This window comes from Eumetopias jubatus, unplaced genomic scaffold, assembly GCF_037043125.1.
Source record: "Eumetopias jubatus isolate StellerSeaLion01/CBP00866 unplaced genomic scaffold, mEumJub1_p1.0 scaffold_4, whole genome shotgun sequence".
Lineage (NCBI taxonomy): Eukaryota > Metazoa > Chordata > Mammalia > Carnivora > Otariidae > Eumetopias > Eumetopias jubatus.
The window spans coordinates 65759223-65786960 of record NW_028274810.1 but is presented as its reverse complement, the minus strand read 5'-3'; the positions used below and the strand labels follow the sequence as shown (position 1 = coordinate 65786960).

The 27738-nt window shown below is 38.7% G+C and overlaps 1 protein-coding gene and 1 pseudogene across 2 annotated transcripts in view; both read right to left on the bottom strand.

Annotated features, from left to right (window-relative positions):
• Nucleotides 1-27738, bottom strand: part of NRDC (nardilysin convertase) — a 106061-nt gene that overhangs the window by 71813 nt on the left and 6510 nt on the right. The gene's annotated exons all lie outside the window — the stretch shown is intronic.
• On the bottom strand, nt 177-27682 carry LOC114212060 (non-histone chromosomal protein HMG-14 pseudogene; annotated as a pseudogene).

Sequence of the window (27738 nt, the reverse complement as noted above, 5' to 3'; positions counted from 1 at the left end):
AAATGATCATTTTAGCAGAATAAAAAAAAAAGTACATACACATACACACACACCCAACACTATGTTTACATTAAATACAACTAATTGTTTCTGCAGAGGGGAAACCTCAAAAGCTTATCAGTTTCGGAGTAGCTAAAGAGAAAAGATAAGAGTTCATTGTATTTTTTAATTCTGAACTATGAAAATACATTTACCTGTTCAAAAACCAAAATTTAGAAGTTAAACAGACAACAAGCCCACAACTCAGCCTCCTTTACTATTTCTTTAATTTATAAGTACTTAACAAATATTTTATCATACCAGAAGACTCAACCTAACAGAAACATATCACTCAATACACAGAGCAGTCAGGTCAGCTTAAATATTAAAGCAAAATCTCATATATTTAAACTCTGTTCCTTCCCTTTGGTACAATGTATTTGATCTTTTATACCAGTTTCTAGAACTGCTTTTATGAACTTAAAAAAGTAGCTACATCTCTAAGAAAACTAAATCCCACAGTCTGGTAGCCTAGCAGGAAAATGACTATCCTATTAGTAAAACTGCTGTGCCAGTTTGATGACAGGGTGCCTACTATAAACTTCTCCTGTTTATACTTATTCTTTCGTGTGTTATTCAATAGCATTTACTCAGCAGCCTTTACTATATCAGCTACCATACTACATTTAGAGTAAAGTTAATAAAACCACATTTCTCACCACCAGGCATTCACTGTCTAGTAAAATATGATGCAATTAAGCCAGTACAATCCAGAATGATAGCACTAAACATGTTAGAAAGAAAGAAGCAATAGGGAAGCCCTTAAAGCAAGGTACACTTAACTTGAGCCTTCAAGATGAAAAAAGTTTGGAAAGGATATAAGTACTACAGCTCGGTGAGTTGTTCCTTTTTTCTCTCCGCTTTCATTTACAACTAATCGGACTTCCATAACTGAAAAAAACTACCTCTGCACAGCAAACCAGGAAACCTGAGACATCCATCCATGTAACTCAAAGTGGGTAGATTGGGCCATGGAGAGGCTGTGGGAGCTAGTGTCAGCAGGTCCAGCAGCAGAACAGCACAATGTTGCTGGCAGAAGAGACAGAGGGTCAAGGTGGTGGGTGGAGGTCTGCCCAGCTGTGAATTCTGCAGCTGGAGGGACCCACTGCTCTGAGGAATAACAGCAATGACTGTAGGGAAGGAAAGAAAAGGGAAGTAGGCAAACAGCCAGTACTGAAAGAAAATGTCTCCTGTTGTGTGTCCTGGGTTCAGGCAAGGAGACTGCCCACAGACTCCTGGGTACCCCAACTGGAGGATCCTCCTACCAGGCTGTGGGCATACCCAAAGCCTCAAATGCTAAGTACACACCTCCCCCCCACAATGCCTCCTTCCTCCCTCCCTCCTCCCCTTCCTTCCTTCTATCATCTGCTTCCAACCTTAGCAATAAATCAGCTCTGGTGTACTATAGTGCCACCTTCTGGAAAACAAAAAGAAGGCTCCTAATTTACCAGGCTGTTAAACTGTTAAAATCAAAGTAAACAAAACCTTGCCTAAATAAGAAAGGTGTTTGCTACTTAAGTGCTGCAGCAGAAGCACTTTTCATCAAACACCATCAAAAAACATAATATTTTTTTTAAGATTTTTTATTTATTTGACAGAGAGAGACACAGCGAGACAAGGAACACAAGCAGGGGGAGTAGGAGAGGGAGAAGACTCCTGGCTGAGCAGGGAGCCAGATGCAGGGCTCGATCCCAGGACCCTGGGATCATGACCTGAGCCGAAGGCAGACGTTTAACGACTGAGCCACCCAGGCAACCCTAAAAAACATAGTATTTTATCACAAAAAGGAAATGACAATTTTCTTGCAACTGAACCCAAAGACATGGAATATTGCAATCTAACTGATAAAGAATTCAAAATATTATAAAGAAATTCAACAAGCTACAAAAAACTCAGGCAATACAATGATCTCAGAAAGATAATGAATGAACATAAGGAGTACTTTACCAAAGAGACCAAAATTCTTCAAAAAAAAAAAAATCCAGAGCTGAAGAAATCAATTAATCAGGTATGAGAATGCACTAGAAATTGAGCAGAGAGATGAAGAGAGAATTAACAAGCTGGAAGATAGGAATCTAGATATGATTCTGGTGGAAAAGAAGAGAGAACTTAGATTTTTTAAAAGTGATGAAAACTATTAAACTTCATTAGAAAAGCCAACATAAGAATAATGCGTATTCCAGAAAAAAAGGAGAGGTTTAGGTGCCAATGAGTTTATTTAACAAAATAATAGCTGACAACTTCCCAAACCTGGAAAAGAAACTGGATATACAAGTCTACAAAGCCAACAGAATACCTTATTATCTCAATGCAAAAAGACCTTCTCCAAAATATATTAAATCTGTTGAGGAGCACCTGGCTAGCTCAGTCAGTAGAGCACGTGACTTACTTGATCTCAGGGTTGTGAGTTCAAGCCTCATGTTCGGCATAGAGATTACTTAAAAGTAAATCTTTAAAAAAAATTTTTTTTAAATAATAAAACTGCCGGGCGCCTGGGTGGCTCAGATGGTTAAGCGTCTGCCTTCGGCTCAGGTCATGATCCCAGGGTCCTGGGATCGAGTCCTGCATCAGGCTCCCTGCTCAGCGGGGAGCCTGCTTCTCCCTCTGCCTCTGTCTCTTATGAATAAATAAATAAAATCTTTAAAAATAAAACTGCCGTAAGCCAATGATAAAAAAAAAAAGCAAGGTAGCTAGGGAAAAGAAAGACAGTAACCTTACAAAGGAACCCACATTTGGCTATCAGCAGATTTCTCATGCGAAAATCTACAGACCAGGAGAGAATGGAATTACATATTCAAAATGTTGAAAGATAAAAACTGTCAGCCAAGAATACTGTATATGCCAAACTTATCCTCTAGATATGAAAGAGAAATAAAGGCTTTCCCAGACTAACAAAAGCTAAGGGAGTTTACCACCAGGAGACCCACTATACTTGCCTTAAAAGAAATGTTGAAAGGAGCTCTTCAAGCTGAACAAAAAGACCTATGTACACTAAACTATAATTAAGGTGATACAAAGAATTAGAAAACTGATCCTTTTTTAGAATATGTTAAACTCTTAATTATAACACAAAAATTAAAGGAAAAGAACATTAAAAATAACTACAGCTATTATAATTAAGTAAAAAAACTACAGCATAAAGAGATAATTTGTGATATCAAAAATATAAAAAGGGAACAGTAAAATGATGGAAATTTTATAGACAAATGAAGATAAACTGGTATCAGAAGAAAAAGGACTATTTTATCTATGAAATATTTTTTTCTTTCATAATTAAGTTTTTATTGATTATTCTAAGGATCAGGTCAGACATTTCAATTTGTACAATTCTTAACATACGTACCAAAAATCTAAAAAATCATGCAGTTGTGATTCTTTTCCAAAAGTTATTCCAGTGACCTTCCAGCTTAAAATCTGGAGGCAAATTTTCCTTAACAGCATTTCAAGTACCAATATCATCAAATGTTGATACACTGTTACATTAAGTCCCATTAATTCACAATTTAATATCATATACACTACACACTCAAATTTTTAATCTTGCACAGCACATTAATAAAGTTACTAGAAAAACCGGACTACCACAACCAAGATGTTAAAGAGAGTACAAAATTCTGACAGGGAGAGCCAAGATCAAGGAGTAGTTTTCTTTAGGAAACAATTCTACCAAAAACAACATGGGAAGAGAAGTAATTTAAAATGTTCAAGATAGGGGCACCTGGGTAGCTCAGTCGGTTATGCATCTGCCTTTGGCTCAGTCATGGTTCCAGGGTCCTGGAATTGAGCCCTGTATCGGGATCCCTGCTCCAAGGGAAGCCTGCTTCTCCCTCTCCTACCCCCCCGCTTGTGTTCCCGCTCTCGCTGTGTCTCTGTCAAATAAATAAATAAAATCTTAAAAAAAAATTGAAACGCCTAGGCAGCTCAGTCAGTTAAGCGTCTGCCTTCAGCTCAGCCCAGGATCCTGGGATCGAGTCCCGCATCGGGCTCCTTGCTCTGCCGGGAGTCTGCTTCTCCCTCTGCCGCTCCCCCTGCTTATGCTGTTCACTCTCACTTTCTCTCTCTGACAAATAAAATCTTTAAAAATAAATAAATTAAATAAATAAAAAATAAAAAAATTGATGTTCAAGACATATTAAATGCACAACTGCCCCCAAATTGCCATTTAGTATGTTTGGTACTATAGTAAATAAAAACAACCCCATCTATGGAATGTTGAGCTGATACCCAAGACAATCAAGGCCTCCCACATTCAATATCCCACTATTTTCTGGTTGTACCAAAAAATAAGCAACCAGCAAATGATTTCACATCTTAAAAAAAAAGCATTTACACTTAAAAAATGGGATGAGGTGGGATTCCCTCCTTCTTAAAAATATTTCTAGGGATGCCTGGGTGGCTCAGTCAGTTAAGCATCTGCCTTCAGCTCAGGTCATGATCCCAGGGTCCTGGGATCGAGTCCCACATCGGGCTCCTTGCTCAGCAAGGAGCCTGCTTCTCCCTCTGCCTGCCTCTGTCTCTCTCTCTCTGATAAATAAATAAAATCTTAAAAAATATATATTTAAAAAAATATTTCTAGAGCTACTAAAAAACTTGCATTTATAAAACAGTTGATAAAAATATTCCTCGGGGGTGGCTGGGTGATAGACATTGGGGAGGGTATGTGCTATGGTGAGCACTGTGAATTGTGCAAGACTGTTGAATCACAGATCTGTACCTCTGAAACAAATAATGCAATATATGTTAAGAAAAAAAAAGGAAGAAGATAGCAGGAGGGGAAGAATGAAGGGGGGAAATCGGAGGGGGAGACGAACCATGAGAGACGATGGACTCTGAAAAACAAACTGAGGATTCTAGAGGGGAGGGGGGTGGGAGGATGGGTTAGCCTGGTAATGGGTATTAAAGAGGGCATGTTCTGCATGGAGCACTGGGTGTTATGCACAAACAATGAATCATGGAACACTACATCAAAAACTAATGATGTAATGTATGGTGATTAACATAACAATAAAAATTTTAAAAAAATATTCCTCAGGGCACCTGGGTGGCTCAGTTGGTTAAGCGTCTGCCTTTGGCTCAGGTCATGATCCCAGTGTCCTGGGATTGAGCCCCGCATTGGGCTCCCTGCTCCGCAGGAAGCCTGCTTCTCCCTCTCCCACTCCCCCTGGTTGTGTTCCTTCTCTCGCTGTGTCTCTGTCAAATAAATAAATAAAATCTTAAAAAAAAAACAAAAAACCTCCTCTGGGGGAGCCTGGGTGACTCAGTCAGTGGGTTGAACTTCCGATTCTTTGGTTTGGCTGAGGTCATGATCTCATGGGTCAGGAGACCCAGCCCCCCTCCCCCCCAAACAGGCTCCTTCAATCTGCTTGAAGATTCTCTCCCTCTGCCACTCCCCCCAACTTGCATGTGCACATGTTCTCTCTCTCTCTCCCTGAAATAAATAAATCTTAAAAAAATATATATTCCCCTGGATTGTATGAGAGGGAGACAGGGACCACTGATAAGACATGGTATATGGTATCAAACAGACTTGGCTTTTTTCTCCTGCTTCATCTGAGGCTGGATGCTCCTCATTTTCAGTTTCTCCATTTTTCTGCAGATAAGTCTTCATTTCTTGGTTAGCCACTTCAGCCTGTTTTCCCTTTGCTCCCCTTCTCCCCTTTGTCTGCACTTTTTTGTCTGAAGATTTATCCTTTCCTGCTGCCTTTTTTGGCTTCGTTTCCACTTCTGCAGGAGCAGGTTTAACTGACCACCTTGATGACCTCCTCTTGGGCTCCTCCTTTGCCAATCCCTCAGTGGAGCGGACCTTCCTCTTGAGTATCGTGGTGGGGCAGGTGTGCACCAGGTGCCTGCAGCCACAGGGGCAGAAATCTTTCTTGAAGCTGGGCTGCCTGGCCACTGCCACTCCTCCTGCCCTATCTATGAAATGTTTTATGTAAACCTCATGATAACCACAAAGCAAAAATCTACGCAGAGATACAAACATAAAAAAAAGGAGAGACTGAACAAATCACCATGGAAAACCACCAACTTACAAAGGTAGACATAAGCAGAAGGAAAAGGAAACAATGGAGAAACAAAATAACCAGAAGGCAAAAAAGATGACAGTAGTAAATCCTTACATATCAATAACGCCCCTAAAGGTAATGGATGAAACTCATCAATCAAAAGGCACAGAGTGTAGGGCGCCTGGGTGGCTCAGTTGGTTAAAAGGCACAGAGTGGCTGAATGGATAAAAAAAAAAAAACAAGACCTGACTATATACTGCCTACAGGAGACTCATTTCAGCACTAAAGACACATATAGGTTAAAAAAACAAACAAAAATACCCACACAGGTTCAAAGTGAAACCAAAAGAAGGCAAGCATAGCCATACTTTCATCAGACAAAACGGACTTCAAAATAAAGTCATTACATAATGATAAAGGTGTCAGTTCATCAAGAAGATATAACAATCATAAACATATGTGCTCCCAACACTCAAGCAACAAAATATATCAAGCAAATAATAACAAATCTTAAGGGAAAAATAGACAACAATACAATAATTATAAGAGAATTCAATACCCCACTATCAGCAATGGGTAGATCGTCCAGAGGGAAAAATCAACAGGAAATACTGGAATTAAACCACACTTAAGAACAAATGTACTGGGGTGTCTGGGTAGCTCAGTCAGTTAAGCATCTGCCTTCGGCTCAGGTCATGATCCCAGGGTCCTGGGATCAAGCCCCACATCAGGCTCTTGCCTGGTGGGGAGCCTGCTTCTCCCTCTCCCTGCTGCTCTCCCTCTTGTGCTCTCTCTCTCTCACAAATAAAAAAACTTAAAAAAAAAAAGAACAAATGTACTCAATAGACATACAGAACATTCCATCCAACAGCAGAAGAATACACATTCTTCTCAGGTGCACATAGAACATTCTCCAGGATAGATCATATGATAGGCTACAAAACAAATCTTAGCAAATTTAAGACTGCAATCATACCAAGTTATCTTCTTTGACCACAATAGTATGAAACTAGTCATCGACAACAAAAGGAAAGTGAAAAGATCTACAAATATGTGGAAACTAAAAAAGACACATCTAAACAATTAGGTCAAAGGAAAAATCAAAAGAGAAAAAAGTATCCCAACACAAATGAAAATGGAAATATAACATAGCAAATATTGTGGGACACAGCAAAAGCAATTCTGAGAGTACAGTTCATAGCAATGAAGACATGTATTAAGAAATTAGAGGGGCACCTGGGTGGCTCAGTCAGTTAAGCATCTGCCTTCAGCTCAAGTCATGATCCCAGAGTCCTAGAATCAAGCCCCGTGTCAGGCTCCCTGCTCAGCAAAGTCTGATTCTCCTTCTCCCTCTGCACCTCCCCTCCTTGCATGTTCTCTCTCTCTCTCTCAGATAAATAAATAAAATCTTTAAAAAAAAAAGCAAAAAACCAAATGGAACTACATCATACCCAAAAGCATCTGTACAGCCCAAGAAACAACAATATGAAAAGACAACCTACAGAACAGGAGAAAATTTTTACAAACCATATATTGGATAAGGAGTTAATATCCAAAATATATAAAGAACATGGTCAACTTAATAACAACAAAAACAATTCAATTAAAAAATGGGCAGAACTAAATATACACTTTTCCAAAGAGAATATCAAAATGGCCAACAGACACATGAAAAGATGCTCAACATCATAGTTATCCAGGAAATACAAATCGAAACCACAGTAAGATATTACCTCACACCTGTTAGAATTGCTATCATCAAGAAGGCAAGAGACAACAGGTGCTGATGAAAATGAAAAGAAAACCCTTAAACATTGTTGGCAGGAATGTAAATTGGTCCAACTACTGTGAAAAACAATGTGGAGATTCCTCAAAAAATTTAAAATAGATCTACCATGTGATCCAGCGTTTCCACCTCTGGGTATATACCCAAAGGAAATATAAACAGGAATTCGACAAGAAATATGCACTCCCATGCTTATTCCAGCATTATTCATAAAAGCCCGGATATGGAAACAACCCAAATGCCCAACAATGGATGAATGGATAAAGTAGATGTGGCAATATATACACAATGGAATATTTAGCCATGAGAAAGGACAAAATGGATAGACCTTGAGCACATTATGCTAAGTGAGATAAGTCAGACAGAGAAAAACAAGTTCTGTAGGGTATTACTTATATGTCCTATCTAAAAAAGTTAAACCTGTAAAAAAGAGAAAATGGTGGTTGCGAGGGGATGGGATGGGGTGGGAGTTAAGAAGAATGGTGTTTAAGGGTACAAACTTGTAACGAATAGTGAACAAGTCATAGAGATTTTATGCACAATATAATGAATATAGATAATACTCTACTATAATTATGTAATGTGATAAACATCACTATATCAGCAATATTTCAATATATAAATGTATCAAAGTAACATGCCTTACACCTTAAACTTACACAATGTTATGTGCCAAATTTATTCAATTTAAAAAAAAGAAAGTCAGGCTAGCAGAAACTGGAAAGAATAATATGCAAAGGAAGACAAGGAAAGGAGCCTCTGGTTTAAGATGAAAGACTGAACATACGGCTTTATCTCCTTTCATACCAAAAAATCACATGTAAATAACAAAAAAAAAAAAAATTTGTGGTTATATTTTGTTTTGGTTTTGTTTGAGAATAAAATCATGACAGACTCAAAATAGAAAAGGACACTGTTAGCAGATCAGAAATTTTTAGGGAGCCTGAGTGGTTCAGTTGGTTAAGCATCCAATTCTTGCTTTTGGCTCAGGTCATGGTCTCAGGGTCGTGGGATTGAGCCCTGCGTCGGGCTCCATGCTCAGCACGGAGTCTGCTTGAGATTCTCTCTCTCTTTCTCTCTCTCTCTCTCCCTGTGCCTCTCCCTGTGCTTGCATGCGCCCTCTCTCTCTCTCTAAAATAAATACATCTTTTTAAAAAGTAGATATTTTTTAAAATAATAAAATAAATAAAACAGCACCACAATCTTTCTCCTCTCTTATCCTGCTTTAACTTTTTCACACCATTTATCAACACTTGGCTCCTTCCTTCCTTCCTCCTTCCCTTCCTTTCTCTTGTCTGCATCTTTAGAATATTAGCTCTGAGGGCAGAGCTATTCTTTTTCTTCACAGATATACCACAGCACCAGAGACATTGTTTGGCACTTCGGAAACATTTAAGAAATGTCTGCTGAATGAACAAAAAAAGGTTAATGCCTGATACATGATAGGTACTTAGTATCTGCTAAATGAAAATCTAACTCCTAGTTTTATAAAACTAAATAAACGTATGTGTGCACATGTACACATTAAATGTATATAATGGTATCACAAAAGAATTAAAAGGATAGAAACCAAATATAACAGTTATATACAGAAAGAGAGGAATAAAAGTAGAACAGCATACAAAAGAACTTCCATGCTTTATAATTTCCCTATACTCCATAATTTCTGTACTTTTCCAAACTTTTGTAATAAAAGTATGTTAATTTATTATTTGTATAATAAAAGTAATTTAATAAAAATTCAAAACCCACTAGTTAACAAAATAAGAACAAACACACAAAGCCCTTGGCTTTATAGAGGGTTAACTTTCATAAATCAACATCAAAGCCATTTAAAGAGGCATGAAAAAAAATGCTCTTTATCATCACTTCTATTCAACATTGTATTGGGAGTCCTAGTCAATGAAAAACGATCCAAAATATAAATAAATAAATAAATAAGGCAAATATATTGAAAGCAAAAACAATTCATTGTAAAATATATGATTACCTAGAGAATGCGAGAATTTAGAAAAACAAAACATGAACAAAAAGATCATGAACTTTCCTATATACCAAAGATAACCAATTTAAAGAAAGATTTTATTTATTTATTTGAGGGAGAGAGAATGAGAGAGAGAGAGAGAGAGAGAGAGCACATGAAAGGGGGGAGGGTCAGAGGAAGAAGCAGACTCCCCAGTGAGCAGGGAGCCCGATGCGGGACTCGATCCTGGGACTCCAGGATCATGACCTGAGCCAAAGGCAGTCGCTTAACCAACCGAGCCACCCAGGTACCCTAAAATGAGATTTAAATATGAGACCCTATTCACAAAAACAACAGAAACTATAAAATACCTAAATATATACTTATTAACATTAGCTAACATACTAAATGTGTTAACTTACATGTCTCAACATGTCTTAATTTCATCCTCACAATAACCCAAGAGGAAATCTTGTTATTATTACTCCCATTTCATGGATGAGGAAACTGAAACACAAAAAGGGTTTTTCATTTGCCCAAGCTTAGGAGAGACTGAACCCAAGTAGCATGGCACTAGAACCCATTCTTTTCACTACTACTCAACACAATCAACATAAGGAAAACTAGAAAACTACAGAAGAAAATAGAAGACCTGACTAGTCATACCATACTGTTGAATGGGACGACCCAATATTATAAAGATATAAATTCCTCCCCCAAATGAGTCTCTAAATTCAAGGCAATTCCAATAAAAAAAAAAAACCAACAAGATTTTTTGTGGATCATAACATACACACTGACTCCAAAATTCATGTGAAGAGTCACATAAATGGCAAGAACATTTTGAAAATGGAAAACAATGAGGGGAAATGTCCTTACCAATTATAATAATGTAAATTTTTATTTTTAATTTTTTTAAAGATTTTATTTATTCATTTGACAAAGAGAGAGAGACAGCAAGAGAGGGAACACAAGCAGGGGGAGTGGAAAAGGGAGAAGCAGGCTTCCTGCCGAGCAGGGAGCCAGATGTGGGGCTCGATCCCAGGATCCCAGGATCATGACCTAAGCCGAAGGCAGACACTTAACAACTGAGCCACCCAGGCACCCCTAAAAATACAAATTTTTAAATCAATTGAATTCAAACAGTATATTGGTATAGGAACACTGAGAGATCAATGAAAGGACATTCTAGAAACAGCAGTGTTTATAATACTGTTGCAACACCATTTACAATTCATTAATGATGCTAAAAAAACAGGGAATTCATTTGAGGGAAAAAAACATATCTACCTCCTCACGCTCAACACATAAATTTCAGAGATTATAGACCTAAAAGGAAAATCTAAAAGTATTTTTTTAAGTATTTAAAGAGGAAATCTTGTTATAATATTGGGGTGAAGAAAAATCTGTGCTCAACAAGACACAAAATCCAGAAGTTCATAAAGGAAAAAAAAGGGAAAGATTTCGGGCGCCTGGGTGGCTCAGATGGTTGAGCGTCTGCCTTCAGCTCAGGTCATGATCCCAGGGTCCTGGGATCGAGTCCCACATCAGGCTCCCTGCTCCTTGGGAGCCTGCTTCTCCCTCTGCTTCTCTCTCTCTCTCTCTCTCTGTCTCTCATGAATAAATAAATAAAATCTTTAAAAAAAAAATGGAAAGATTTCACCATAATTTAAAACTTTCCTAAAACAAAGCATCATAAACAAAATCAAAGAGCAAACTGTATACAGGCATATCTCAAAGATGCTGCAGGTTCAGTTCCAGACTGCTACAATAAACCAAATATTACAATAAAGCGAGTCAAATGAACTTTTTGGTTTCCCTGTGTATATAACTTAATGTTTAACCCATACTGTCATCTATTAAGTGTGCAAGAGCATTATACCTAAAAAAAAAAAAAATACATACCTTAATTTAAAAGTACTTTATTGCTAAAAAATGCTAATCATCACCCATGGTTTCAGTGAGTCGTAATCTTTTTGCTGGTGTAAAGTCTTGCTTCAATGTCCACGGTTTCTGCCTGATGATGGTAGTGGTTGCGGAAGGATGGGTTGGCTAAGGCAATTTCTTAAAATAAAACAATGAAGTTGCCTCTGCATCAACTGACTCTTCCTTTCACAAATAATTTCTCTATAGCATGCAATGTTCTTTGATAGCATTTTATCCACAGACTTTCTCTCAAAATTAATCTTCTCAAACCCTGACGCTGCTTTATCAACTAGGTTTATATAATATTCTAAATCCTTTGTTGTCCTTTCAGCAATCTTCATAGCATCTTCACCAGGAGTACAATCTATCTCAAGAAACCACTTTCTTTGTTCATTCGTAAGAAGCAACTCCTCAACCATTCAAGTTTTATCATGAGGTGGCAGCAATGCAGTCCCATCTTCAGGCTCCACTTCTAGTTATCTTCCTCTTTCCACCCATCTGCAGTTCCTTCCTCTACAGAAATCTTAAACCCCTCAAAGTCATCCATAAGAGTTGGAATCAACTTCTTCCAAACTCCTGCTCATGTATTTGCAGACAGTTTGACCTCTTCCCATGAATCACAAATGTTTTCAATGACATCTAGAATGGTGAATCCTTTCCAGAAGGTTTTCAATTTACTTTGCCCAGATCCATCAGAGGAATCACTAACTATGGCAGCTATAGCCTTACAAAATCTGCTAAATAACAAGACTTACAAGTCAAAATTATTCCTTGATACATGAGCTGCAGAATAGATAATGCCGTGTTGGTGGGCATGAAAACAACATTCATCTCATTGTACATCTCCATCAGAGCTCTTGGGTGACCAAATGCATTGCCAATGAGCAGTAATATTTTTAAAAATCTTTTTTTTTTCTAAGCAGTAAGTCTCAACAGTAGGCTTAAAAATTCAGTAAGCCATGTTGTAAATAGATGTGCTATCACCCAGGCTTTGTTGTTCCATTTATAGAGCAGAGGCAGAGTAGATTAAGCATAATTCTTAAGGGACCTACGATTTTCAGAATGGTAACTGAGAACTGGCCTCAATTTAGAGTCATCAGCTACCATTAGCTCCTAGCATGAATCAGCCTGTCCTTTGAAGCCAGGCACTGACTCCTCCTCTATAGCTATGAAAGTCCTAGATAGCATCTTCTTCCAACAGAAAACTGTTTCATTTACACTGAAAATCTGTTGTTTAGTGTAGCCACCCTCCTTAATTATCTAAACTGGATCTTCTGGATAACTTGCTGCAGCTTCTACATCTTGCTGGTTCACCTTGGACTTTTTGCTTTTTTAAGGTATGTATGTATGCATGTGTGTGTGTGTGTGTTTGAAAGAGGGTGAGCAAAAGAGCGAACATGAGCAGGGAGAGGCAGAAGGAGAGAGAGAAGCAGACTCCCCAGCAGGGAGCATGGACGACGACACAGGGCTCAATCACAGGACCCTGGGACCATGACCTGAGTAGAAGGTAGACATTTAACCAACTGAGCCACCAGGTGCCCCTTCACCTTGCACTTTTATCTTATGGAGACAGGGCGCCTGGGTGGCTCAGTTGGTTAAGCGACTGCCTTCGGCTCAGGTCATGATCCCGGTGTCCTGGGATCGAGTCCCACATCGGGCTTCCCCTTCTCTGTGGGGAGCCTGCTTCTCCCTCTGCCTCTGCCTGCCACTCCCCCTGCTTGTGCTCACTCTGTCTCTCTCTCTATGTCAAATAAATAAATAAAATCTTTATCTTATGGAGACAGTTCCTTTCTTTAAACCTCATAAACCAACCTCTGCTAACTTCAAAATTTTCTTTCGCAGCTTCCTCACCTCTCTCAGCCTTTATAAAATTGAAGAGAGTTAGGGCCTTGTTCTGGATTAGGCTTTGATTTAAGGAAATAATATTCTATCCAGAATACTCAAACTTTCTCCATATCAGGCTGTTTTGCTTTCTTATCATCCTTTCATTTGTGTATTCACTAAGTAGTACTTTTAATTGCATTCACAACTTGGCTAACTGGCTCAAGAAGTCTAGCTTCCAGTCTATCTCAGCTTTTGACATGCCTTCCTCACTAAAACTGTTTCTAACTTTTGGTTTAAAGTGAGAGACAAAGGACTCTTCCTTTAACTTGTACACTTTGTTCATTGTAGAGCTATTAATTGGCCTAATTTCAATATTGTTGTATCTCAGGGATATGTTAAGAGTGTTCACTGAAGCAACGTTTGATAGAGAAAAATTGGACATCACCCAAATGTCCACAGATAGATGAATGCGCAAATAAATTTCCTATAGCCAGCCATAACATAGCATACTATATAGCCTTTAAGACCTCATTTTCATATATAGTGAGAACATAGTGACACAGCTTCCAGCCTTAAATTGCTATTTCTAGGTCTAAATAGATAGTGCTAAATCATTTTAGGTCAAAAGAGGATACTTGGGGTGCTAACTTTGTAATTACATAACTTGTCATTACTTCCCCCTCAAACCATGTAGCCTCAAATATTTATATGTATATAGGATGTCACTCTTTCTCTAAGAAGACTTCTCTTCCTCTAGCTTATTCAATCTGTCTTCCTTTATTTGGTTTCATTCTCCCATTGCTCCTGTACTGACATGGAAGACCAAAGCAGATTTTGCAAACCATGTCCAAGAATCAAGAGTATGGTATTATTCTCTCTATAATAAAGTATCCAACCATGCATTTTTATTTGTTCCTTAACAAGCTAACTTTTTGTGAAGAAATCCACTTTCAGTCACTAAAATTACCAGTTAAAAGCTCACATATTTTTCCCTCCCCCCACCCTCTTTTTTTTCCCTCTCCCCCCCTCCAAAAGCTCACATATTTAAATCCAAAAATACTTGAGACCACATGGTGGAGATGGGGAGGGTGGTGACAAGTTACACAGTTACAAAGTAAGCCTTCCCAAATACCCTCTTTTAACCTAAACAGATTTAGCACTGTCTAGATCTGGAATTAACAATTTAAGTCTAGTGCCTCAGTCATTAATTACTCTACAGCACATTTGGAATTTTAGACATCTTTGCAGTTTAAAACTGCAGGCCTGGCTCAAGAAATCAATAAAAGCATTAAGTATTGTTATGCCCATAAAAGCTTTAAAAAATCAAATCCCGGGGCGCCTGGGTGGCTCAGTCGGTAAGCAACTGCCTTCGGCTCAGGTCATGATCCCGGAGTCCTGGGATCAAGCCCCACGTCAGGCTCCCTGCTCAGCGGGGAGTCTGCTTCTCCCTCTGCCTGCAGCTCTGCCTACTTATGCTCTAATAAATGGATAAAATCTCAAAAAAAAAAAAATACTGGGGGGGTAGGGGGATGGGTTAGCCTGGTGATGGGTATTAAAGAGGGCACGTACTGAATGGAGCACCAGGTGTTATACGCAAACAACGAATTGTGGAACACTACATCAAAAACTAATGATGTATGGTGATTAGCATAATAAAACAAAAAAAATGTAAAAAAATCTGTTCTTAAAAAAATAAAATAAATAAAAATTAAAAAAATTAAAAATTCAAATCCCTGTTTAGCGCTTTGCCTACAATTCTAGGCCAGCTGCAACTCTGAAGTTAAAACAGCCCACACACTAAAGCTGATATGACCTGCCTGAGTCAACTAAGGCCTTCTTGCCCAAGCTGCATCAGTTTAAAGCTAACCATACTGGGGCGCCTGGGTGGCTCAGTCGTTAAGCGTCTGCCTTCAGCTCAGGTCATGATCTCAGGGTCCTGGGATCCAAACCCGCACCAGGCTCCCTGCTCGGCAGAAAGCCCACTTCTCCCTCTCCCTCTGCTCGTATAAATAAAATAAAAATAAATAAATAAAAATAAAGCTAACCATACAACAGTTTAAAAAAAAAAAAACCCTGCATGGTACAACATAGTTCCTGCAAATAACCAAGCTCAAAAAACCCACATCTCCTTACTTGTTAAAACATAATACCAAGCCACCCCATTTAAGACTCACCAGAAGTACATTTGGCTCCCTAAATGGCAGTCCTTCCCCATTTCTCAAGGTTCCTTCGCTATGGAACAGCTGTTAGGTTATTAGGTGTGACTGATCATTTTAATAATGGCCCCAATTATTAACCTGACTAATCTTCCCACAAGACTTAGAGACTATTTCTCTCGATCCCTTGAATCTAGGCTAGATTTGTACATTTTGTCCTATACATTGTGGTGAAATTGATGTGTGAGTCCTGGAGTCTAGGCCTCAAGATGTCTTGCAGCTTCTGCCTTTATTCTCTTGGGACTCAGTTGTCACCTAAAGTAATACAAGCCACACTGAATAAGGAGAGATTGTGAGCAGAGAGAAGGCCCACTTGTTGTCCTCACCAAGGCCCAAACATGTGAGTGAAGCCACCTTAGGTACTCTAGCTCCAGCCAACCCACCAAATGAATGCAGTCACACAAGTGACCCCTGGCACAAAAAGTACCTAGTTATCCCATAGAATTTTAAGAAATAATAAATCATTGTTGCTTTGAGTTACTTAAATTGTGAGGTAGATTGTTACACAGCAATACTAACATACTAGAAGAATGCAAATGGTTGAGCAATACCATTTCTGGATATATATCCAAATGAATTTAAAGCAGGGACTCAAATACCTAAAAGGTGCAAACAACCCAATGTCTATCAACAGATGAATGGATAAACAAAATGTGGTATATACATACAACGGAATGTTATTCAGCTCTAAAAAGGAAGGAAAAATCGGGACCCCTGGGTGGCTCAGTTGGTTAAGCATCTGCCTTCGGCTCAGGTCATGATCCCAGGGTCCTGGGATCAAGACCCGCATCGGGCTCCCTGCTCAGAAGGGAGCCTGCTTCTCCCTCTGCCTGCCACTACCCCTGCTTGTGCTCTCTCTCTCTCTTTCTCTGACAAATAAAATCTGAAGAAAGAAAAGAAAAGAAAAAGAGAGAAAAAGAAAGAAAGAAAGAAAGAAAGAAAGAAAGAAAAAGAAAGAAAGAAAGAAAGAAAGAAAGAAAGAAAGAAAGAAAGAAAGAAAGAAAAATTCTGACATATGCTACAACATGGATGAATTCTGAAGATAGGCTAAATGATGTAAGCCAGATACAAAAGGACAAATATTGTATTGAGATTTCACTTATATGAGTTACCCAGAGCAGTCATATTCACTGAAAGAAAGAACGATACGGGGGCACCTGGGTGGCTCAGTCGTTAAGCATCTGCCTTCGGCTCAGGTCATGATCCCAGAGCCCCACATCAGGCTCCCTTCTCAGCAGGAAGCCTGCTTCTCCCTCTCCCACTCCCCCTGTTTGTGTTTCCTCTCTCAACGTCTCTCTCTCTAATAAATAAATAAAATCTTAAAAAAAAAAAAAAGAAAGAAAGTAGAATGATAGTTGCCAGGGGTTGGGAGGCAATATTTTCTTTTTTTTTTTTTAAAGATTTTATTTATTTATTTGAGAGAGAGTGAAAGCAAGAGAGATTGCAAGCCAGAGGGAGAAGCTGACTCGCCACTGGGCAGAGAGCCCAATGCGGGGCTTGATCCCAGGAGCCTGAGATCATGACCTGAACTGAAGGCAGACGCTTAACCGACTGAGCCACCCAGGCGTCCCTACAAGAATATTTTCAAAGAGGCTGAGAAAACATGAATGTACTATAACTGGAAGTGTAATCTAACACATATTACCACCACTGTTGGTAAAAATTTGGAGCAGAAAAAAAGGTTTAGTAGGACAAATTTACCCTTTGTGAGGTGTTTCAAAGCCTATGATTATTCATTGTCTTATTCATCAGCAGTACTTTACAGAAAATATTTGAATCTATCATGTATTAGTGAGACAGTAGTGTCATTTACTCTTGTAGACTTTACAATGATCAGTTCTGTGAATTTTTTTTTCAGAAACAGAAGCTGAATATCTTGAATTACCTTACTATAGAGAGGTTTGATGGCTTAGCAATGGGAACACTTTATTGCAATTGAGTTCCAGGACAAGATTGAAATTTTTCTGAAAAAGAACAGCCTTCAACCACTACTGTCAAACACCAAATGGCTTTGGAAATCAGCTTTTGCTGAAGGCCCCATAGTGTTTCTTAATGAATTCAACCCAAAATTACAAAATAGCACTTATGCAAAACATCTTATGGTAAAGTCATTTCAACAACAACTAATTTTATCTGAATCACCCGTAATGGCAAGCTGCTTTATACACTTCCTGTGCTGTCAAAAGTTAAAACAAGAAGCCATATCTCCATTCCAACACAAATTTCCAACAGTTATGTTTTCCAAGCAAACTATAGTTCCAGCAAAGTTTTTCAGATCTTGGTACAAGTACAAAGGAAATTTCCATATTTCAAAGTCCTTTTAACTGTGCAAAGACTCCATCTAATTGAGGAGTTTCCACCTAATTTTCAATCAGAAGTGATTTATCTACAATGTAACAACATGCAAAAGGGCAAAAATATCACAAGAATCTAACAGAATTCTTTATTTTTTTTTTTAAGATTTTATTTATTTGACAGAGAGAGAGATAGCGAGAGCAGGAACACAAGCAGCAGGAGTGGGAGAGGGAGAGCAGGCTTCCCGCTGAGGAGGGAGCCCGATGTGGGACTTGATCCCAGGACCCTGGGATCATGACCCGAGCCGAAGGCAGATGCTCAATGACTGAGCCACTCAGGAGCCCTCTAACAGAATTCTATAAATGCTTTCCAAGCAATGAATATGCTAAATTAAAAGCATACACTCAATGGACTGATATTCAGTATTTGGCAGTACCTGTCAGGATGAAAACACATTTTCAAAGATGAAATAAGTCAAGTCTCATTACAAATCAGTATTAACAGATGAACAGCAATCAACTTTGATAATGAGATGAACCCCCCCAAAAATGTTATCCCAATAAAAAGAATTCCAGTCTTCTCACTAGTTGATCTGTATTATCAATAAAGTACTATTACAGGGTGCCTGGGTGACTCAGTCAGTTAAGTGTCTGCCTTCAGCTCAGGTCATAATCTCCAGATCCTGGGATTAAGCCCCAGATCAGGCTCCCTGCTCAACAGGGAGTCTGCTTCTCTCCCTCTCTCTTTCACCCTCTACCCCTCCTCCCTGCTTTTTTCTCTCTCTCTCTCAAATAAATAAATAAATAAATAAATCTTTTTTTTTAAAGTACTGTTACTATATCTTGAACTTAATAAAAATTTTATTTAAAATTTGCAGAAATCTAAAAAAACTGCAGAAATTTGTTTTCTTCCTTGTTATAGAAGTACCTACATAATATCTTTAATTTTGCCTCTTGACTGACAAAGCCTAAAATGTTTGTTATATAGGCCTTTAGAGAAAACATTTGGTGACTTCTGGGATGCAGACTTCAAAAGGTGTGCTTGGACAACTGGTTGTATGTATTTATACAACAGTAATAAAATGAGATCCATACCCAAATATAAAAAGCAAAACTGTAAAACTTGTAGCAGAAAATAAATCAGATAAAAAAGCACAAAACACAAAGATGAAAAAAATCTGATTAAATTTTAAGACTTTATAAACAAAGGGTGAAGAAAAGCTATATAGACTTAGAGAATATATCTGTGATTCTTATAACCAATAAAGGATTCAAAATATATAAAGTCTTACAAGTCAATTTTAAAGAGGAAAAGAAATAACACCTCCCCCTAAAATGGGCAGTTCATAAAAGGAGAAATTCAAATGACCAGGAAACACGAAATAATGCTTGATCTTATTAGTACTAAGAGAAAACACAAACAAAAGGACAATTTAGAAGAGAAAAATAGGGACACCTGGGGGCTCAGTTGGTTAAGCATCTGACTCCTGATTTCTGCTCAGGTCATGATACCAGGCTCATGACACTGAGCCCTATCCTGCGCTCTGCACAGGGAATGGAGCCCACTTAAGATTCTCTCTATCCCTTTGCCCCTCCCCCTCCACTCACGTGCTCACATGCTTGCTCTCTCTCTCTTAAAAAAAAGAGAATCAAATTTTTAAAAAATCTAACAATATCAAGAGTTGGTAGAAAGGTACAGGAGGAGGAACTCTAATGCTCTATTGGCATAAATGTAAAATAGTACAGCCAATTAGAAGAGTACTTTGGCTATACCTAGTTAAAAATGAGTTGTTTCACTTATAGGTATATAGATAAACTCTCAAATGTGTGCCCAAGGAGTCATGTAGAAAATGTTCACTGAACACTGGGAACAAGTTAAATGTCCAACAATCAGAGAAAAGATAAATGGGGGCATAACATAAAAAAATAACAAAAATATTGGGAATAGGGCACCTGGGTGGCTCAGATGGTTAAGCATCTGCCTTCGGCTCAGGTCATGATCCCAGGGTCCTGGGATCAAGTTCCCCATCAGGCTCCCTGCTCAGCGGGGAGCCTGCTTCTTCCTCTGCCTCTCTCTCTCTCTCTGTCTCTTATGAATAAATCTTTAAAAAAAAAGTGAGAATAATCTAAATGACCAATAATAAGAAAACAGATAAATTATGATGTATTCATACAAGATATTACTAAATAGCATTTAACAGAGTATTATTAGCACTGACAAATCTCAAAAGCAATGTTAAACCAAAAAAAAAAGCAGGTTATGAGACATCTAATATTACAATTTCTATGTATATGTCTTAAAACAATATATACTGTTTAAAGATAAATGCATTTTTGATAAAAAGTATAAAATAAACATAGGAATGGTATACATTTATATATCTATTTTTTTTAAAGATTTTTATTTATTTATTATTTGACCGAGAGAGGGAACACAAGCCGGGGGAGTGGGAGAGGGAGAAGCAGGCTTCCCGCTGAGCAGGGAGCCCAATGCGGGGCTCGATCCCAGGACCCTGGGATCATGACCTGAGCCGAAGGCAGGCGCTTAACGACTGAGCCACCCAGGCGCCCCTATATATCTAATTTAGATAAAGATTAATACTGGGAAAAGAGGGTAGGAAATGAAATAGGAGGAGCAGTTATAAAGAATTTCAACTGTATTAGTACAGTTTTATTTCCTAAAAAAAATTTTTTTAGGGGCACCTGGGTGGCTCAGTCGGTTAAGGGTCTGCCTTTGGCTTGGGTCATGATCCCAGGGTTCTGGGATTGAGCCCCAAATCGGGCTCCCTGGCCTCAGCAGGGAGAGGGAGAGCCTCTGCCTCTCCCCCTGGCTTGTGCTCTCTCTCTTACAAATAAATACATTTCTAAAATAAAAGTGAGAAATGAAATGATTAAAAAAAAAGACTGAAGAACGTATCTTTATATAACAATCCGGCCAGAGGAGAAAAGGATGAAAGAGTCAAGAGATGGAAGCAAGAATATGAGACAGGCACTAATCTAGGCACTGGGGATACAGCAGTGAACAAAACAAACTCCTTGTTCTCACATACCAGTAAATAATATCAAATGGCAATAAGTGCTATGAAGAAACATAACCGTAAGAAACAGTATAGGGGGTGCCTGGGTGGCTCTGATGGTTAAGCGTCTGCCTTTGGCTCAGGTTACGATCCCGGGGTCCCAGGATGGAGTCCTGTGTGGGACTCCCTGAGCAGGGAGCCTGCTTCTCCCTCTGCCTCTGCCTCTCTCTCTCTCTCTGTCTCTCATGTATAAAAAAAAAAAAAGAGTATAGGGATTGGGAACCTGAGCAAAATTGTTACTTTATATAGGATACTATTTAAAGCCAATGAAACTGAATGAGATAACACAGAGAGCAAAGGAAAACAGGGAAAAGAAGAAGTCTGAGGACTGAGGCCTCAACACTCCAAAATTTAGAGGTCAAGGAGATAAGGAGGAATCTTCAAATGAGGCAGAAAGAGAAGGAGAACAGTACTGATTGACCTGGGAGCCATTTGCAAAAAGCATTTCAAGAAGAGAAGAATGATTAACCATGTCATATGATACTGAAAGGCCAAGTAAGATAAGAACTTGAGAACTAACCAACTATAGAGGATATTGGTGATCTTGAAAACAGCTATTTTGATATAGCAATAATGAGAAAAGACCACTCTGAGTTCAAGAAATAACGTGTCAACTATACATCAATAAAAAAAATTTTTTAATGATGCTGTGGAACATACTAATGGCAATGAAAGATAGAAATCATATATTAAATGAAAAAAATTACAAATTAAAATGGATAGTCTCAAAAAAAAGAATGGGAATAAGTGAACTGCAAATTTCAAGGATAGACAATTCTTTTTTTTAATATTTATTTATGAGAGAGATCAAGCGCACACATGTGCAAGTGTGAGTGGGAGGAGGGGCAGAGGGAGAGAACCTTCAAGCAGACCCCCTACAGAGCATGAAGCCCCACTGGATCCCTTTGGGGGAGGCCTCGGCACTCCAAAGGTGTGAGAAGGGGGGGATCTGACCATGAGATCAGGATCTGAGCCAAAACCAAGAGCTGGAGGCTCAACTGACTGAGCCACCCAGGTGCCCAAGTATAGACAATTCTTATAACAAGCTTTGCTATAAAGAAAACCAAGAAACTTGGGATGCCTGGGTGGCTCAGTTGTTAAGCGTCTGCCTTCGGCCCAGGTCATGATCCCAGGGTCCTGGGATTGAGCCCCGCATCAGGCTCCCTGCTCAGCAGGAAGCCTGCTTCTCCCGCTCCCACTCCCCCTGCTTGTGTTCCCTCTCTTGCTGTGTCTCTCTCTGTCAAATAAATAAAATCTTAAAAAAAAAAAAAGAAATTTGAGTAGCTGGAAGGGCGTAACTCAGAGGGGATGTGGAATAAAGAAATGTCTTTTCCCTGAAGACGAACAATTACAACATATTTGTGTACTCATGGAAATGATCCAGTAAAAGGGGGAAACTGACGATGCCAAGTGTAAGGGGGAAAATTGCTGGAATAACTGATGGATAGTATCAATAAAGGGGATGGGAGCTACTGCACAAATGGAGCTATGGGTCTTAGATAGAGGTACAGATATGTGACTTATTAGTAACAGAAGAAAAGGCATGCAAAGACTCGAAATGACAAAGTCTCTCCGTACAAAAATTTCAGAATAAGGGGGAAAGAGAAATTGAACTTATAAAAAATATCAAACAGCTTGAAAAAAATTGCTACAGGGGTACATAAAGGAATAAATAACTCACATGTGGGAGGGGAAGACTGAAGTAAGAGAAAGGATTGAGAAGGGGCACCTGGCTGGCAGGGTCAGTACAGCATGTAACTCTTGATCACAGATACAGATCACACATGTATGTATGTATGATTACATACATACATACATAAAAGGATTCGCAAAGGAGGTAATGCTTCAACTCACAAGGCAAACGTGACCAAAGAGTAAAGCATGTGCCAAGAAAAAGAGTACAAAACAGCACAACAGAAGATAAAGCTAGAAAGAAACCAAAAATTGAGGGGCTTGGAGCTTGTCTGTCATGGCAAGGAGTATACTTAGAAGGAACCAAATGACAGAACACCCATTTACACTAATCAGTGCCCGGTACCTGCTCAGAATGTGTTTTCATAGAACAGCATTTTAGGCTATCATGTAATAAGAGCAGTACCTAATAAGGTTACTGTAAAGATTAAATGAGGTAATCTACATAAACTCCTTAGAACAGGACCTAGTACATAGTAAGCACTCAACAAATACCAGTTATTATTATTAGGAGAAGCAAGATTACTGTTAGTTTTATTAATAAAAATATAAAATCTCTCTAAACACCTCTCCAAAGGACCAAGTTAACTTTTCAAACTACAATCTACTTCCAACCCTTCTGAAAACAGTTAAATTCTGGTCCAACCATATAGTTGAGCCCTCCCAGCCACCACCCTCCCATACTAGAAAGAGCTATAATAAAGGGCCTATAATCTACTCAGTTTCCTGTGAGTTGGAATTGACTTCATTCTGGGAAACAGTATGAATATGAGGCCTATGTCAGAGTGGAAGTCCCAGACCAATCTTCTTGCCTGCCAGATCTCCCAATTAGAGAATATCCTTGAAACAGACTAGATCACCAGAGGTTACCCTACATACCTACCAAACTCATTATGACTGAGTTCACTCTCAAAGGACTCTGTAGGCCTCTTAAGTAAAGAAAATTTGACAATCTATCTTTTAAAACGGTAATGATTAAATTATGGCATACCCACACAACGGACCACTAGGTAGACAAAGTATACTGAAAAACAATAAGAGGGCACCTGGGTGGCTCAGTCATTAAACATTGTCATTGAGCCTTTGGCTCAAGTCATGATCCCAGGGTCCTGGGATCGAGCCCCTCATAGGGCTCCCTGCTCGGCAAGAAGCCTGCTTCTCCCTCTCCCATTCCGCCTGCTTGTGTTCCCTCTCTCACTGTGTCTCTCTCTGTCAGATAAATAAATAAAATCTTAAAAAAAAAAATAAGAAAATGTTCATGACCATTTTTTAAATGTGTATCAAAACAGTATGGTACTGGCACAAAACAGACACACAGATCAATGGAACAGAATTGAAACCCCAGAAATAAACCAATGCACGCTTATATGATTATGACAAAGAAGGCAAAAATACACAATGAGGAAAAGACAATCTCTTCAATAAATGGTGGTGGAAAAACTGGAAGCTATAGGCAAAAGAATGGAACTGAACCACTTTCTTACACCATACACAAAAATAAACTCAAAATGGATTAAAGACCTAAATGTAAGACCTAAAACCATAGAACTCCTAAAAAAAAACACAAGCAGTAATCTCTTACGCATCAACCTTAGCAATATTTTTCTAAATATGTTTACCCAAGTAAGGGATAACAAAAGCAAAAATAAATGGGGATTGTATCAAACTAAAAAGCTTTTGCAGAGAATGAAGCCATCAACAAAACAAAAAGGCAATCTCCTGAATGGGAGAAAGTATTTGCAAATGATATAGCCAATCAGGGGTTAACATCCAAAATAAATAAAGAACTCATACAAGTCAACACCAAAATATAATCTGATTAAAAATGGGCAGATGACCTGAACAGACATACAGATGACCAACAGAAACATGAAAAGATGCTTACTAATCACAAATCAAAACCCAATGAGAAATCACCTCACACCAGTCAGAATAGCTAAAGACAAGAAATAATGAGGCTAGGATGTAGAGAAAAGGAAACTGTTGTGCACTATTAGTGAGTGTGTAAATTGTTGCAATCACTATGGAAAACAGTATAGAGGTTCCTCAAAAACTAAAAATACAAGTACCCTAGGATCCAGTAATTCCACTTCTGGAAAAGAAAAACGAAAACATTAATTCAAAACTGCAACATTATTTACAATAGCCAAGATATGGAAGCAATTTAAGTGCCCACTGATGGATGAATGGATGAAGAAGATGTGGTGTACATACACATGGAATATTAACCATGAAAAAGAATGAAATCCTGCCATTTGTGAAAACATGGACATTATACTAAGTGAAATAAGTCAGACAGAGAAGGACAAATACCTTATGATTTCATTTACATATGGAATCTGAACAAAACAAACAACAACAAAGAAAAACAGACTCATAAATAATAACGAGTGACCCCCAGAGGGAAGATGGTGGAGGGATACCTGAAATAGGTAAAGGAAATTAAGAGATATAAACTTCCAGTTATAAAATAAATAAGTCACAGGGAAGAAAAGTACAGCATTGGGAATATAGTCAATAATACTGTGACAATTTTGTGTGGTGACAGTAACTATACTTATTATGGTGAGCATATGACAATACAGATAATTTGTAAATCACTATGTTGTACACCTGAAACTTACATATCAAGTATACTTCAATTAAAAATATATATACACAAATTATAAATACTGGGGTGCCTGGGTGGCTCAGTCGTTAAGCGTCTGCCTTCCGCTCAGGTCATGATCCCAGAGTCCTGGGATAGAGCCCCGCATTGGGCTTCCTGTTCAGCGGGAAGTCTGCTTCTCCCTCTCACATTCCCCCTGCTTGTGTTCCCTCTCTCGCCGTGTCTCTCTCTGTCAAATAAATAAATAAAATCTTTAAATAAATAAATAGTAAATAATACAAGTCAAATTCCTTCCACCTTTCCTTAGAGAAATAAGCTTACTATCATTCCTAACCATCTCTGTACATATTTAAACATAAAAAATTGTATTTTAGGTAAACATATAATGGGAGGTGCTATTTTCTCCTTTTAAAAATGGAATTATATGGGACGCCTGGGTGGTTTAGTGGGTTAAACAGTTGCCTCCAGCTCAGGTCATGATCCCAGGGTCCTGGGATCAAGTCCCACATCGGGCTCTCTGCTCAGCGGGGAGCCTGCTTCTCCCTCTGCCTGCCATTCCCCCTGCTTGTGCTCTCTCTCTCTCTCTGACAAATAAATAAATAAAATATTTTAATCTTGGTAGCAACAAGCTTTTTTCATTCAACAATAAATCACAGGACATCTTTCCATTTCAATATATAAAACCATCTCTTTTTTTATGGATACATATTATCATCATTATATAACTATATAATAATCTTTAGCCAACTAATGGACAATAAAGTTGCCGATTTTTTGCTATTACAAACAATGCTGCAAATATCATTTAATAATTGGGAACATATTAAAACAATAACATTTGACTGCTAACTATCTGCCAAGCCCCACAAGCTTCTAGAGGAATTAAATATACAATTATTACTGTATAATTATTACTTGTATAATTTATATTTTCTTCTGTAACCTACCCAGTCATACTGTTTTCCTTGAATATCAAGTAATTTTTTTTAAATGATTTTATTTATTTGCCAGGGAGAGAAAGAGGGTGCAAGAGAGTGTGAGAGCACAAGCAGTAGTGGCAGGCAGAGGGAGAAGCAGGCTCCCCATCGAGCAGGGAGCCCAATGCGGGACTCAATCCCAGGACCCTGGAATCATGACCTGAGCTGAAGGCAGACGCTTAACCACCTGAGCCACCCAGGCGTCCCAAGTAATTATTTTTTTAATCTAAAAATTTAATCTAAAAATTTCTGGAGCGCCTGGGTGGCTTATTCAGTTGGGCATCTGCCTTCGGCTCAAGTCATGATCCCGGGGTCCTGGGATCCAGGCCCAAGGCGGGCTGCTCCCTGCTTAGCAGGGAGTCTGCTTCTACCTCACCCTCTGCTCCTTCCCCCCCACTTGTGTGCTCTCACTTGTTCTTTCTCTCAAATAAATCAATAAAATCTTAAAAATAAATTAAATAAATAAATAAAAATAAAAAATTTCTGGCAGAATATCCAAGAGTTCCATGAAAACATCTAGCATATGAGCACTCATGCATTTATACATTCTACAAATATTATTTGAGAACCTACTATGTGCTGGACATTAAGTGAACAAGAGGACATGGTCTCCATACTCATGGGTTTTTAGCCTAGCTAAACTGAGTTAATAAGGGGAAAGGAAAAAAAAGTAAAAAAGGGAATATGTATATGTCAATTAGAGAAAGACTAGTATATATCAGTGCACACCATTCAATACACAATTATAGTTACCTTTTTTTTTTTGGTTTTATTTATTTGACAGAGAGAGCACAAGCAGGGGGAGTGGCAGGCAGAGGCAGAGGGAGAAGTAGGCTCCCCGCTGAGCAGAGAGCCTGACGTGGGGCTTGATCCCAGGACCCTGGGATCATGACCTGAGCCGAAGGCAGATGCTTAACCAACTGAGCCCCCCAGGCGCCCCTATAATTACCTCTTAAACCAGTCTTGCCTCATCCTATGGCTCTAAACTATCTTTAGATTAATCTTCTTAAAACACTGGTTTACTTATGTCATTTTCATGATCAAGAACCCACAACTTCTCTTAGTACTTCCCAAATATACTTTACCCATTCTCTATACTAGCTATTTCAATCTTTACCACTAAAGGTTTCCTGTTTCCCACCACTTCCCCCACAACTTCTAAAAAACCACTTAAGTAAACTCCAATGCCTACTTTACAGAGCAAAAAAAGTCAATAAAGAATGCTTTCAACACCTAACCGCCTGCATCCACACTCTTCATTACACATTCCTCCATTTTCGATAGAGATTTTCTCTTTATTTCTCTAAAACCAATCCCCTTGGGGCGCCTGG